Raw genomic sequence first — 16,100 nt, forward strand, 5'->3', positions numbered from 1 at the left:
TAAAATCCAGGTGATTCCTCCTCTGGGGCAGATTAATTAGAGAATTAATTAATTCTCCCCCTGCTCATGATCCAGGTGATTTTTCCTCCCCTTGGATTATTTGGGATTGGGATTTCCTGCAGAGGATTTTCCTGCAAATCCTTTTCCCAGAGGCAGAATTTGTGTCTTTGGGATTAAACCAACCACACACTGGGAATTTTTTTCCCTATTTCAGCCCCAAAACCTCTGGAATTTTCTGGAAGGAGCCCCAAAATCCAAATCTCCATCCCACATCCCCATCCCTGCCCCACAATGAAGGGATTGACCCCAAATTCTGCCCCCAAAAAAAGCTGGAAAAGGGAACCAGGTGGGGCCAATAAAATCCCCCAGCAGGAAATGGGGCCCAGCCCCTCATTAACGAGGTGTTAATTAAACACTGGGGCTGCTGGAGGGGACAAAAGGAGCAGCACAGGATGTGGTTTGAGGGTTTTTTTGGGTTTTTTTTTCCTGATGGAAAACAGGAGGCTTTGAGGGGATCAAAGGACAAACAGGGATTTTATGGTGGGCAGGTGGTAAAAATGGATTTAGGGATTTTTTTTCCTGATTATTCCCATTTTTCCTTGAGGAAAAACAGGAGCAGAGACATCACTCTTGTGGTTTTTTTCCAGGAAAATCCAGAGAAGTGGGACAAAACCCCCAAATCTGGGGATTGAAGGGGTTGAATTCCCTAAACCAGGCAGGAATTCACAATTTGGGAATTGTCAGGGCTTTGCTTCCCACATCAAAAAATTCCCTCTTTCCTCCTCCTCCTCCTTCTCCCCACAGCTGGGAATGATTTTCCAGCCCAAAATAGAAAGGAAAGAGGAGAGAGAGTGGGGAAGGGAGAAAAGTCTCGGAGGGATTTTATTTTTTTTCCTTATTGCTGCTTTGCAAAGGGTTTTTTTTGGGGGGATTTGGGATAATGGATCCTCTCTGGAATAAATCCAGGGCTGGGAGAGCTGGGAATGTTCCCCTGGAGAGGAAAAGGAGCCAGGGAAAAATTCCAGGGGCTCCAGGAGAGCTGGAGAGGGACTGGGGACAAGGGATGGAGGGACAGGACACAGGGAATGGCTTTGAGCTGCTTAAATGGGAATTGGGAATTCCTGGCTGGGCTTTAAAGATCTTTCCCAACCCAAACCATTCCAGGATTGCCTTTGCAATTCCAGCCCTTTCAAGTCTCTGCCTGGGCCACGTTCCCCAAAAAACCAGGAATGGGGAGCTCTGGAATCCCAGATTTCCCTGGGAACAGCTGTGGGGCAAAAGGGGAAGCAAAGGCTGGGGAGGTGCTGGGGCTTTTCTGGGAAGGGTCTCCCGGTTTGTCACAGCCAGAGTTGGGATCCAGGGAAGGGACGGGACACAGGGAATGGGCTGGATGGGAGATTGGGAACTGGGAATTCCTGGCCGGGATGGGAGATTGGGAATTGGGGATTCCTGGCCGGGATGGGAGATTGGGAATTAGGAATTCCTGTCTGGGAGATTGGGAATTGGGAATTCCTGGTAGGGAGATTGGGAATTGGGAATTCCTGGCCGGGATGGGAGATTGGGAATTGGGAATTCCTGGCCGGGATGGGAGATTGGGAATTGGGAATTCCTGGCTGGGCTGGGACACTGGGAATTGGGAATTCCTGGCTGAGATGGGAGATTGGGAATTGGGAATTCCTGGTTGAGGATTGGGAATTGGGAATTCCTGGCTGGGATGGGAGATTGGGAATTGGGAATTCCTGGCTGGGCTGGGAGATTGGGAATTCTTGGTTGAGAGATTGGGAATTCCTGTGTGGGCTGGGAGATTGGGAATTGGGAATTCCTGGCTGGGCTGGGAGATTGGGAATTGGGAATTCTTGGCCGGGATGGGAGATTGGGAACTGGGAATTCCTGGCCAAGATGTGATTTTGGGAATTGGGAACTCCTGTCTGGTTGGGAGATTGGGAACTGGGAATTCCTGGCCGGGATGGGAGATTGGGAATTGAGAATTCCTGGTTGGGCTGGGAGATTGGGAATTGGGAATTCCTGGTTGAGGATTGGGAATTGGAAATTCCTGGTTGGGGATTGGGAATTGGGAATTCCTGGTTGGGATTTTGGGAATTGGGAATTCCTGGTTGGGATTTTGGGAATTGGGAATTCTTGGTTGAGAGATTGGGAATTCCTGTGTGGGATGGGAGAATGGGAATTGGGAATTCCTGGCTGGGCTGGGAGATTGGGAATTGGGAATTCCTGGCTGGGCTGGGAGATTGGGAATTAGGAATTCCTGGCTGGAATCCCCAGAGCAGCTGTGGCTGCCCCTCAGGGAGATGCCTGGGGTGGGAAGGATGGAGGAATTGATTTCCATGGAATAATCAGCAGGGGGATGTTGGGAATTCTGCCATTCCCACTTTTCCTGAGGGAAAGCAGGACGGGAATTCCCAATAAACTCCGCCTGGATTTTTCCCACTTTGGAAAACAAGGATCACGAGGAGGAACTTCCTTGTTTTCCACTGGGATGGAAACTGAACCCAGGGATGATCAGATCGTTGGATTTGGGGAATTTGTAGGAATTCTTGAGAGGGATTTAAGGTTTGGGGAAGAGTGGTTGGGATAGATGGGAATTGGGAATTCCTGGCTGGAATTCCCGGAGATTTGGGAATTTCTGGATCCCCCTGGGACAGTGGGAGGTGTCCCTGCCCCTCTCAGGGGTGACACTTTAAAGATTTTTTCCAACCCAAACCATTCCAGGATTCCCTTTGCAATTCCGGCCTTTCGAGTGTCTGCCTGGGACACATTCCCCAAAAAAAACTTCATTAATAATTTACTAATAATAAATCAATAATTCAGTAAAAATAAAAATAATAAAAGTAAAAATAATAAAAAATCATTTCATAATCAGACAATTTGTGCTTAAAAGATTTTCGAAAAGAAATGGAAACAGAACCATTTTTCACTTTATAACACAAATAAAAAAATTAACAAACATTTGACTCTAAACACCGACCGTTTAACCCCTGTTCTACCACAAGAAAAATAAGATTAAAAATTGGTTTTTTTTATTTTTTTGGGGGACACTCACCGTGCACTTTGGGCACTTTGGCTTTGAGGTGTCGCTCGCACTTGGCCTTGGCCTTCAGCAGGAGGAAAATCTGCTCCTCCTTGGTGATGACATCGTCGGCATCCACCTGCGGAGAGGGATTTTATACAGTTTTTTAGGGGAAAAAAATGGAAATTTGGGGGGTTTTTAAATATAAAAAGTGGGTGAAGGCAGTTGGAAATTTTAGAGGGTTTTTTTAACTTTTTTTTTTCCTAAGGTTTTTTTTTTTTCCAAATCTTCTATAAACCCCAAATCATAATAAACTTCCTATTTTTTTTCAATTCTCAACCCAACGGGTGAGTGCGGCTCTTTCGTGTCCATTTAGTGACAATCCATGGAATTCTCATCCACATCCCGGGAATTCTCATCCATATTCCAGAATTCTCATCCCAACCCCGGAATTCTTGTCTACACCATGGAATTCTCATCCACATCCTGGAAATCCCAGAATTCCCATGCACATCCTGGAATTCTCATCCACACCAGGGAATTCTCATCCCAACGCTGGAATTCTCATCTACACCATGGAATTCTCATCCACATCCCGGAATTATCATCCACATTTCCAGAATTGTCCTCCACACAATGGAATTTTCATCCACACCCCGGAATTCTCATCCCAACCCTGGAATTCTTATCCACACCCCGGAATTCTCATCCACATTTCCAGAATTCTCATCACAACCCTGGAATTCTCATCCCAACCATAGAATTCTCATCCCAACTCCAGAATTCTCATCGACGTCCCGGAATTCTCATCCACACCCCGGAATTCTCATCCACACCTGGGAATTCTCATCCACATCCCAGAATTGTCGTCCACGCAATGGAATTCTCATCCACACCGTGGAATTCTCATCCCAACCATGGAATTCTCATCCCCATTTCCGGAATTCTCATCCACACCCTGGAATTCTCATCCACATCTCGGGAATTCTCATCCATATCCCAAAATTCTGATCCATGCCCTGGAATTCTCATCCCAATCCCGGAATTCTCATCCACACCCTGGAGTTATCCCCCCCCATTTCCAGAATTCTCATCCGCACCATGGAATTCTCATCCCAACCATGGAATTCTCATCCCAACTCCAGAATTCTCATCCACACCCTGGAATTCTCATCCCAATGCCGGAATTCTCATCTACACCATGGAATTCTCATCCACACCCCAGAATTCTCATCCACATCATGGAATTCTCATCCACATCCTGGAATTATCACCCTCATTTCCAGAATTCTCATCAACATCCTGGAATTATCGTCCACATCCTGGAATTCTCATCCACGCCATGGAATTCCCATCCACACCATGGAATTCTTTTCCCAACCATGGAATTCTCATCCACATCCAAGAATTCTCATCCCAACCATGGAATTCTCATCCACATCCAAGAATTCTCATCCCAACAATGGAATTCTCATCCCAACCATGGAATTCTCATCCACACCATGGAATTCTTATCCCCACCGTGGAATTCTCATCCACATCCCAGAATTCTCATCCCAACCATGGAATTCTCATCCACGCCATGGAATTCTCATCCACACCATGGAATTCTTATCCCCACCGTGGAATTCTCATCCACATCCCAGAATTCTGATCCACACATTGGAATTTTCATCCCAACCATGGAATTCTCATCCCCATTTCCAGAATTCTCATCCACATTTCCAGAATTCTCATCCCAACCGCGAATTCTCATCCACACCATGGAATTCTCATCCCAACCCCAGAATTCTTGTCTACACCATGGAATTCTCATCCACATCCTGGAAATCCCAGAATTCTCATCCACATCCTGGAATTCTCATCTACACCAGGGAATTCTCATCCACATCCCGGAATTATCATCCACATTTCCAGAATTGTCCTCCACACCCCGGAATTCTCATCCACATCCTGGAATTCTCATCCACATTTCCAGAATTCTCATCCCAACTGGGAATTCTCATCGCAACCCTGGAATTCTCATCCCAACACTGGAATTCTCATCCCAGCCCTGGAATTCCCATCCACACCATGGAATTCTCATCCACATCCCGGAATTCCAGAATTCTCATCCCAACTCCAGAATTCTCATCTACATTTCCAGAATTCTCATCCACACCCCGGAATTCTCATCCACGCCCTGGAATTCCCATCCACACCATGAAATTCTCATCCCAACCATGGAATTCTCATCCACATCATGGAATTCTCATCCCAACTATGGAATTCTCATCCCCATTTCCAGAATTCTCATCCCAACCCCGAATTCTCATCCATATCCCAGAATTCTCATCCACAACTGGAATTCTCATCCACACCATGGAATTCTCATCCACACCTGGGAATTCCCATCCACATTTCCAGAATTTTCATCCACATCCTGGAATTATCATCTACACCCCGGAATTCTCATCCACACCCCGGAATTCTCATCCACATCCCGGAATTCTCATCCCAACCCCGGAATTCTCATCTACATTTCCAGAATTCTCATCCACGTCCAAGAATTCTCCTCCACATCCCGGAATTCTCATCCCCACTGTGGAATTCTCATCCATATCCCGGAATTCTCATCTACACCATGGAATTCTCATCCACATTTCCAGATTTCTCATCCCAACCCCGGAATTCTCATCCAGGGACGTGCCAGAGATAAAATGCTGATCCCATGGGGCACCTTCACACGTGGAAGGAGCAGCTTTGGGATGGAGCATCCCCAGATCCGCCGGGGATGAGGCGGAAAACAGGAGGAATTGAATTATTCCTGGTGGATAATTCAACCCCAAGGCCTCCTCTGCTCTCAGGAGCTACAACCTCCTGTCCTGATTCCTCCTCTACACCAAGATTTCATCCAGAGGCATCAGGCTCCGTAAAATCCTGCCTGAACCCCAGGAATGTGGGGCTGGGGGCATCTCCCCACCCTCTGCCCCTGTTAGTGTGGAAATAAATAATCCCAGGGTGATCATCTGCAGGTGGTTTTATTGCAGAGCTCTGGGGATCAGGAGTACAGGGTAGAACCCCAAATCTGACTCCCCACATGGATTAGGGATGGATGTTTTTATACCCCAGATCTGCAGGGATGAGGAGGAAAACAGGAGGAATTGAATTATTCCTGGTGGATAATTCAACCCCAAGGCCTCCTCTGCTCTCAGGGACTACAACCTCCCGTGCTGATTCCTCCTCTACACCAAGATTTCATCCAGAGGCATCAGGCTCCGTAAAATCCTGCCTGAACCCCAGGAATGTGGGGCTGGGGGCATCTCCCCACCCTCTGCCCCTGTCAGTGTGGAAATACACAATCCCAGGGTGATCATCTGCAGGGGCAGATAATAATAATTATCCAAATAATTTTATTGCAGAGCTCTGGGGATCAGGGGTACAGGGTAGAACCCCAAATCTGACTCCCCACGTGGATTAGGGATGGATGTTTTTATACCCTTTTTTAATACAACTATAAATATTAATTATTAAACCCATATTGTTCTGTTGGATACATTGATCTGATCCAAGCAGGAATCCTTGTGGTTTCCATCAGGCCCCCCAGAAATCATTTCTCATGATTCTTAAACAATAATAATATTCAATTACCCCACAATCATCACAATTAACAATCATATAATTTATCATATTATGATTATTGCAGGTGCAGTTTGACACGATCCAGTAAAGACAAAACCCAAACTCTGTTTCCAGGGTAGTTTTGGTTCCCTTTTCCAACCTTTCTTTCCACCTCCCCTGAATCTATTGTACACAATTCCCATAATTTAAAAAAATATTTTAACCTTCTGCTGTCACCAGGACCTGAAGGGGCTCCAGGAGAGCTGGAGAAAGACAAGAGGGACAAGGGATGGAGGGACAGGACACAGGGAATGGCTTTGAGCTGAAAGAAGGAGATTTAGATGGGATTTTGGGATGGAATTCCTGTCTGGGCTGGAATTCCCAGAGATTTGGGAATCTCTGGATCCCCCTGGGACAGTGGGAGGTGTCCCTGCCCCTCTCAGGGGTGACACTTTAAGATCTTTCCCAACCCAAACCATTCCAGGATTCCCTTTGCAATTCCAGCCCTTTCAAGTCTCGGCCTGGGTCATGTTCCCCCAAAAAACCAGGAATGGGGAGCTCTGGAATCCCAGATTTCCCTGGGAACAGCTGTGGGACAAAAGCGGAAGCAAAGGCTGGGGAGGTGCTGGGGCTTTTCTGGGAAGGGTCTCCCGGTTTGTCACAGCCAGAGTTGGGATCCAGGGAAGGGACGGGACACAGGGAATGGGCTGGATGGGAGATTGGGAATTGGGAATTCCCAGAGATTTGTGGATCCCAGGCCAGGCTGGATCCCCCTGGGGCAGTGGGAGGTGTCCCTGCCCATTCCAGAGGGGTGGATTGGGATGATCCTTTAGATCCCTTCCCACCATCCCATTCCACGATTTCCCTGCACTCCCCAAACCATCCCTATCCCAAATCCCCGTCCCGAACTCTCATCCCAAATCCGCATCCCAAATCCCCATCCTGAATCCCCATCCCAAACCTCTAAACCAAACCTCCATCCCGAATCCCCATCCCAAACTCCCATCCCAAATCCCCATCCCAAACCCGTATTCCAACCCCCCATCCGGAATCCCCATCCCAAACCCCCATCCCAAACCCCCATCCCAAACCATCCCCATTCCGAATCCCCATCCCGAATCTCCATCTGGAACCCCCATCTGGAACCCCCATCTGGAATCCCCATCCCAAATCCCCATCCCAAACTCCCATCCCAAACCCCCATCCCGAATCCCCATCCCAAACCCCCATCCCAAATTCCTATACTAAACCCCCATCGTGAACCCCCATCCTGAACCCCCATCCCGAACCCCCATCCCAAATCCTCATCCCAAATCCCCATCCTGAATCCCCATCCCAAACCCCCATCCTGAATCCCCATCCCAAATCTCCATCCCGAATCCCCATCCGGAATCTCCATCCCGAATCCCCATCCCAAATCTCCATCCCGAATCCCCATCCCAAATCCCCATCCGGAATCTCCATCCCAAACCCCCATCCCGAATTCCCATCCTAAATTCCATCCCAAATCCCCATCCCAAATTCCTATCCTAAACCCCCATCTCGAACCCCCATCCCAAACCCCCATCCCGAATCCCCATCTCAAATCCCCATCCCGAACCCCCATCTGGAATCCCCATCCTGAATCCCCATCCCGAACCCCCATCTGGAATCCCCATCCCGAACCCCCATCCCAAATCCCCATCCCGAACTCCCATCCCGAATCCCCATCCCCCATCCTGAACCCCAACCTAAATTCCTACCCCAAACCCCCATCCCGAATCCCCATCCCGAACCCCCATCCCAAATCCCCATCCCGAATCCCCATCCTGAACCTCCCTCCCGAACCCACATCCTGAACCCCCATCCCAAATCCTCATCCCAAATTCCTATCCGAATCCCCATCCCGAATCCCCATCCCGAATCCCCATCCCAAACCCCCATCCCAAACCCCCATCCCAAACCATCCCCATCTCGAATCTCCATCCCATATTCCTATCCTGAATCCCCATCCCAAACCCCCATCCCAAATTCCTATCCTGAACCCCCATCCCGAACCCCCATCCCAAACCCCCATCCCGAACCCCCATCCCAAACCCCCATCCCAAACCCCCATCCCAAACCCCCATCCCGAACCCCCATCCCGAACCCCCATCCCAAATCCCCATCCCAAATCCCCATCCCGAATCCCCTATCCCAAACCCCCATCCCAAATCCCTCCATCTCCTTCCCTTTGCCAAACCCTTAACAAGAACCATCCCAAGGCCAATTAATTCCCGACCTAAACGAGGGTTAATGAATCCCAGAGCTCCCAAACCACCCGGGATGGGATTTCCTGGAGAGGAACAGGGGGCAAAGGACCAGCAGCTGCCGAGTTCAATCTGATAAAGGGCCGGGAGTCAAACGGGAGTTGGGTTTTGTTGTTTTTTTGGTGTCCCTGGAACGGATCCCAAAGCGGGAGCCGCGTCCAAACCGCGGCCGCGTTAATGGGAACGGCGCCAGCCCTGCCCAGATGTTTGGGCTCTTCCCCCTGTCAGGAACCGTCACTCGTTTCTGGTGGGGTTGGGAGCGGGGAAAATTTGTTTCAGATGGGTTTGGGAAGAGGAAAAAATTGTTTCAGCAGGGATTGGGAACAGGGAAACTCATTCCAGATGGGTTCGGGAATAGGAAAGGCTCATTTCAGATGGGTTTGGGAAGGGTAAAACTTGTTTCTGCTGGGATTGGGAATAGGAAAAGCTCCTTTGGGCTGGGATTGGGAACACGAAAATCTCATTTCAACTGGGATTGGGAATAGAAAATCTCATTTCTGATGGGGTTGGGAACAGAAAAGGCTCATTCCGGCTGGGATTGGAAACAGGGAAAGCTCCTTTCAGCTGGGATTGGGAACAGGAAAACCTCTTTTCAGCTGGGATTGGGAATGGAAAAACTCGTTCCAGGCTGGGGACAGAAAAAGCCTCATTTCAGATGGGATTGGGAACGGAAAAACTCATTTCAACTGGGATTCAGAACAGGGAAACTCCTTTCAGATGGGATTGGGAACAGAAAAACTCATTTCAACTGGGATTCAGAACAGGGAAACTCCTTTCAGATGGGATTGGGAACAGAAAAACTCATTTCTGTTGGGATTGGAACAGGGAAAGCTCCTTTCAACTGAGATTGGGAATAGGAAAGGCTCATTTCAGATGGGATTGGGAACGGAAAAACTCGTTTCAACTGGGATTCAGAACAGGGAAACTCCTTTCAGATGGGATTGGGAACAGAAAAACTCATTTCTGTTGGGATTGGGAGCAGGGAAAGCTCCTTTCAACTGGGATTGGGAATAGGAAAGGCTCATTTCAGATGGGATTGGGAACAGAAAAACTCATTTCTGTTGGGATTGGGAGCAGGGAAAGCTCCTTTCAGATGGAATTGGGAATAGGAAAGGCTTGTTCCAGATGGGATTTGGAACAGGAAAATTTGTTTCAGATGGGATTGGGAATAGGAAAACTCATTTCAACTGGGATTGGGAACTGTAAAACTCGTTTCAGTTGGGATTGGGAACAGGGAACACTCATTTCAGATGGGATTGGGAATGGTAAAACTCCTTTCAGATGGGATTGGGAGCAGAAAAACTTGTTTCAGATAGGATTGGGAACAGGGAAACTCATTTCTGCTGGGACTGGGAACAGGAAAACTCCTTTCAACCGAGACTGGGAATAGGAAAGGCTCATTTCTGCTGGGATTGGGAACAGGAAAACTCATTCCAGATGGGATTGGGAATAGGAAAGACTCATTTCAGATGGGATTGGGATCAGAAAACCTCATTTCTGCTGGGATGGGGAACAGGAAAACTCATTTCAGCTGCATTTGAGAACAGAAAACCTCGTTCCAGCTGGGATTGGGAATAGAAAAAGAATCGTTTCAGTTGGGATTGGGAACAGGAGAATTCGTTTCTGCTGGGATTGGGAACAGGGAAAACTCCTTTCAGCTGGGGTTGGGAACAGGGAAGATCATTCCAGCAGGGATTGGGAACAGAAAAAATTGTTTCAGTTGGGATTGGGAACAGGAAAACTTGTTTCAGATGGGATTGGGAACAGGAAAACTTGTTTCAGATGGGATTGGGAATAGGAAAACTCATTCCATCTGGGATTGGGAACAGAAAACCTCATTTCTGCTGGGACTGGGAGCAGGGAAAGCTCCTTTCAGCTGGGATTGAGAACAGGAAAAACCTCATTTCAACTGGGATTGGGAACAGGAAAGGCTTGTTCCAGCTGGGACTGGGAACAGGAAAAAATCATTTCAGCTGGGATCGGGAATAGAAAAAACTTGTTTCAGTTGGGATTGGGAACAGGAGAATTTGTTTCATCTGGGTTTGGGAATAGGAAAGGCTCGTTTCAGCTGGGGTTGGGAACAGGGAAAACTCATTTCAGATGGGATTGGGAACAGGAAAACTTGTTTCATCTGGGTTTGGGAATAGGAAAACTTGTTTCAGCTGGGATTTGGAAGAGGAAACCTCATTTCTGCTGGGATTGGGAACAGAAAAGCTCATTTCAGTTGGAATTGGGAACAGAGAAATCTCAGGGTCAGATGGGACTGAGAACAGGAAAAAGCTCATTCCAGCTGGGATTGAGAACAGGGAAACTCGTTTCAGCTGGGATTGGGAACAGAAAAAACCTCATTCCAGTTTGGACTGGGACCAGGGAAAACTCCTTTCAACTGAGATTAGGAACAGGGAAAGCTCATTTCTGCTGGGATTGGGAACAGAAAACCTCATTTCAGATGGGATTGAGAACAGGAAAAACCTCATTTCAACTGGGATTGGGAATAGGAAAACACCTTTCAGATGGGATTGGGAACAAGAAAAACTCATTTCAACTGGGATTGGGAGCAGGGAAAGCTCCTTTGGGCTGGGATTGGGAACAAGAAAAACTCATTTCAACTGGGATTGGGAACAGGGGAAAACTCATTCCAGCTGGGAACAGAAAAAGGCTCATTTCAGATGGGATTGGGAACAGGAAAAATTGTTTCAGCTGGGACTGGGAACAGGAAAACTCATTTCAGATGGGACTGGGAACAGAAAAATCCCTTTCAGCTGGGATTTGAAACAGGGAAAGCTCCTTTCAACTGAGATTGGGAACAAGGAAACTCCCTCCAGCTGGGATTGGGAACAGGAAAATCTCGGGGTCGGCTCCCGCCGGATTTTCCAAGGCTGGAGGGGTTGGGCTGCATTGACAGGGATGGGACCTCAGGAATTCCACAGGATTCATCCCAAGCACGCTCAGCCCTCAGCTCTGCACAGAAAACACATTCTTGTTCCCAAAAATAAAAAGGGAAAAAAACCTCCAAGGGCTGGGCCTGAGCTCTGAGCTCAGCTCGGATTTAATTCCCTAAACCTGCCAGATCCTTAAAATAATCCACCAAAACCGACCCCAAATTCCCTCCTCGCCTCCCAAAAAATGCTTTAAATGATAAAAAAAATCTATTTCAGGCCTGATTTTGTGGGTTTTCCCTTTGCCAAAGGGGCTGGGAGGTGAATGCAAATAAATTTATGGATTAAAACAGAGATTTTCACCCAATCCTGGTGTTTGAAGACATCGGTTCCCAAATTTTTTTGGGGGGAAAATTATGGGGTGGTGGTGGATAAATCCCATTAAATATCCAGGGAAAACCAGGCTGGGAGCTCAGAATTCCCTCTGTCCCAACCCTTTGTGGGGACATTTCATGGAAATTAAATTTCCTCAGGGATTGAGGATGATCCAACCCAGGAATCCTCAGATTTGGGATCAAGTTGGGACAAGACAAACACCCAGAGCTCAAAAAACCCGGAGCGCCTTTGGATCTTCCAACTGCTGGAGGAATTTCAACTCCCTAATTCCACACTTTTCCTGGTTTTCCTTGGATTTTCCTGCCCCTGGATCTCTTGATTTTGAGGCAAAGATTTTCCTTGGAAAAATGATTCCGACACCTCATCCAAAAAAACCCAAAAAAAAAAAACCCCAAAAAATCCCAAAAAATCTTCCCACATTCAATGTTTCCCTTTTATCAAATCCCCACCTTTTTATCCCCCAAAAAAAAAATCTCTAATCCTGGTAAAACCCTTTAAACCAGCAGAAAGGAATAAATATAGGATATATTTTTTTTATTTCCCAATAATCCCTGCCTTGATGAAAAACTGGGAATATCCAGGATGGATATTCCAGGAATATCCAGGTTTACCAACCTGAGCTCCTCTTCCAGTCTTTATTTTATTCCATAATAAAATATGGAATACTTTATATTATTATTAATTCGATTTTATTAAAAATTTATATAATAATAATTACTATATATAATATTATATATATTATAGAATAATATATTGTATAATATATATTATTATAATTTTAATTTATTATAAATTTTATATAATATTTTTAAATTATTATAAATTTAATTTATCATAAATTTTATATAATATTTTTTAATTATTATAATATTGGATCAGCCTTTTTTTGGGGGGGGAATTTCTTTCCCTCTCCCACCCCCTTTTTTTTCCCTCCCATTAATTAATTAATTCCCATTAATTGGCCACTCAGGAGCACTGAGAAGGTTTTTTGGGGATGGAATTTTTTCGGATGGAGCATCCAAGGGAAGGCAGAGAGTTCCCAGCTCCCAAATCCGGCTGTTTTTGGAGGAAGAGCTCGAGGTTATCCTGTCCCTGCTGACTTAATCCCTCGAAAAATCCCTTTAAAAGCTGCCGGCAAATCCCTTTAAATCAACTTTCCATAAATTTCCTCGGCAGAAATTCCTGCGCTGAGTTTCTCAGAGTTCGGTTTATTCAAGAATAGTTTGATCCTGATCCCTGGGAGGAGATTTTCCTGCTTTTTCATTCCCAAAATCCCACCCTGGGAGCACCTGGAAAGGGGTGGAGGCTCCTCCCTGGAGTTCCTGGTTTTCCCATCGATCAAATCTCACCTGGGATTCCTGGTTTTCCCATCAAATCCAATCCAATCCCACCTGCTCTTCTCTGAGTTTCAAGGTTTTCCCATCAGTCAAATCCAACCTGCTCCTCCCTTGGTTTCCCGGTTTTCCAATCAAATCCCACCCGGTTTTCCCATCAAATCCCACCTGTTTCACCCTGGTTTTCCCAGTTTTCCCATCAATCAAATCCCAACTGGCTCCTCCCTTGGTTTCCTGGTTTTCCAATCAAATTCCACCTGGTTTTCCCATCAAATCCCATCTTTCTTCTCCCTGGTTTTCCCATCAATCAAATCCCACCCGATTTTACTGTCCAATCCCACCTGCTCCTCCCTGGGCTTCCCGGTTTTTCCATCAAATCCCACTTTTCTTCTCCCTGGACTTCCCAGTTTTCCCAATCCAATCCCACCTGCTCCTCCTTGAGCTTCCCAGTTTTCACAGTCAAATCCCACTGGCTCCTCCCTTGGTTTCCTGGTTTTCCCATCAAATCCCACCTGCTCTTCTCTGGGCTTCCCAGTTTTCCAATCAAATCAAATCCAATCCCACCTGCTTCTTCCTGGGCTTCCCGTTTTTCCCAATCCAATCCCACCTGCTCCTCTCTGAATTTCCCAGTTTTCCCATCAAATCTCACCTGGTTTTCCCATCAAATCCCATCTGCTCCTCCCTTGGTTTTCCAGTTTTCCCAATCCAATCCCAGCTGCTCCTCCCTTGGTTTCCTGGTTTTCCCAATCCAATCCCACACAGTTTTCCCAATCCAATCCCACCTGCTCCACCCTGAGCTTCCTGGTTTTCCCATCATTTAAATCCCACCTGATTTTACCGTCCAATCCCACCTGCTCCTCCCTTGGTTTCCCTGTTTTCCAATCAAATCCCACCCGGTTTTCCCATCAAATTCCATCTTTCTCATTCCTGGCCTTCCCAGTTTTCCCAATCCAATCCCACCTGCTCCTCTCTGAATTTCCCAGTTTTCCCATCAAATCTCACCTGGTTTTCCCATCAAATCCCATCTGCTCCTCCCTTGGTTTTCCAGTTTTCCCAATCCAATCCCAGCTGCTCCTCCCTTGGTTTCCTGGTTTTCCCAATCCAATCCCACACAGTTTTCCCAATCCAATCCCACCTGCTCCACCCTGAGCTTCCTGGTTTTCCCATCATTTAAATCCCACCTGATTTTACCGTCCAATCCCACCTGCTCCTCCCTTGGTTTCCCTGTTTTCCAATCAAATCCCACCCGGTTTTCCCATCAAATTCCATCTTTCTCATTCCTGGCCTTCCCAGTTTTCCCAATCCAATCCCACCTGCTCCTCTCTGAATTTCCCAGTTTTCCCATCAAATCTCACCTGGTTTTCCCATCAAATCCCATCTGCTCCTCCCTTGGTTTTCCAGTTTTCCCAATCCAATCCCAGCTGCTCCTCCCTTGGTTTCCTGGTTTTCCAATCAAATCCCATCCGGTTTTCCCAATCCAATCCCACCTGCTCCTCTCTGAGCTTCCTGGTTTTCCAGTCAAATCCAATCCAATCCCACCTGCTCTTCTCTGAGTTTCCCAGTTTTCCCACTCACAGAATACTTCCCACTCATGAATGGGAATTCCCGCTGAATGAACTCTTCCCGCTCATGGAGTATTTCCCACCCATGGAATATTTCCCACTCATGGAACATTTCCCACTCATAGAATATTTTCCACTCATGGAAGATTTCACACTCATGAAATTCTTCCCACTCATGGAATTCTTCCCACTCATGGAAAATTCTCCACTCATGGAATATTTCCCACTCATGCAATTCTTTCCACTCATGGAACTCTTCCCACTCATGGAAAATTTCCCACTCAAGAAATTAATCTCACTCATGGAATATTTCCCACTCACAGAATATTCCCACTCACAGAATGCTTCCCACTCAAGGAACTGTTCCCACCCATGGAACTCTTCCCACTCATGGAGAATTTCCCACTCATGGAATATTTCCCACTCTAGGAATGATTCCCACTCATGGAACTCTTTCCACTCATGGAATATTTCCCACTCAGGAAACTCTTCCCACTCATGGAACATTCTCCACTCATGGAATGCTTCCCACTCTATTTCCCACTCAAGGAATCCTTTCCATACATGGAATATTTCCTACTTATGGAATATTTCCCACTCATGCAATTCTTCCCACTCATGGAATATTTCCCACTCATTAAACTCTTCCCACTCATGGAGTATTTCTCACTCATTAAACTCTTCCCACCCATGGAATATTTCCACTCATGGAGCTCTTCCTATTCATAGGATACTTCCCTCTAATGGAATATTCCCACCCATGGAATATTTCCCACTCATGAAACTCATCTCACTCATGGCATATTTCCCACTCATAGAATATTTCTCACTCAAGGAATATTTTCCACTCATGGAACTCTTTTCACTCATGGAACATTTCCCTCTCATGGAATTCTTCCCACTCAAGGAACTCTTCCCAGTCAGGAAACTCTTCCCACTCAAGGAATATTTCCCACTCATGGAATATTTCCTACTCATGGAATTCTTCACACACATGGAATATTTCCCACTCAAGG

The 16,100-nt window shown here is 46.6% G+C and overlaps 1 protein-coding gene and 1 long non-coding RNA gene across 2 annotated transcripts in view; both read right to left on the reverse strand.

Moving 5' to 3' along the window:
* Positions 1-3,163, reverse strand: part of PTH1R (parathyroid hormone 1 receptor) — a 125,997-nt gene extending 122,834 nt beyond the window's left edge. The window contains exon 1 of the mRNA XM_083864174.1: positions 3,059-3,163. The gene's annotated coding sequence lies outside the window, so the exon portion shown is untranslated. The remainder of the gene's footprint in view (positions 1-3,058) is intronic.
* Positions 3,164-13,081: 9,918 nt separating this feature from the next.
* LOC310915914 lies at positions 13,082-15,086 on the reverse strand. Its single transcript, XR_014591234.1, has 3 exons — positions 15,010-15,086; positions 14,130-14,835; positions 13,082-13,949 (listed from the first exon to the last, which is right to left on the reverse strand). It is a non-coding gene; the product is annotated as an uncharacterized lncRNA (long non-coding RNA).
* Between the last annotated feature and the right edge of the window lie 1,014 nt (positions 15,087-16,100).

This window comes from Zosterops lateralis (genome assembly GCF_965231275.1).
Source record: "Zosterops lateralis genome assembly, chromosome: 1".
NCBI classification, from domain to species: Eukaryota; Metazoa; Chordata; class Aves; order Passeriformes; family Zosteropidae; genus Zosterops; species Zosterops lateralis.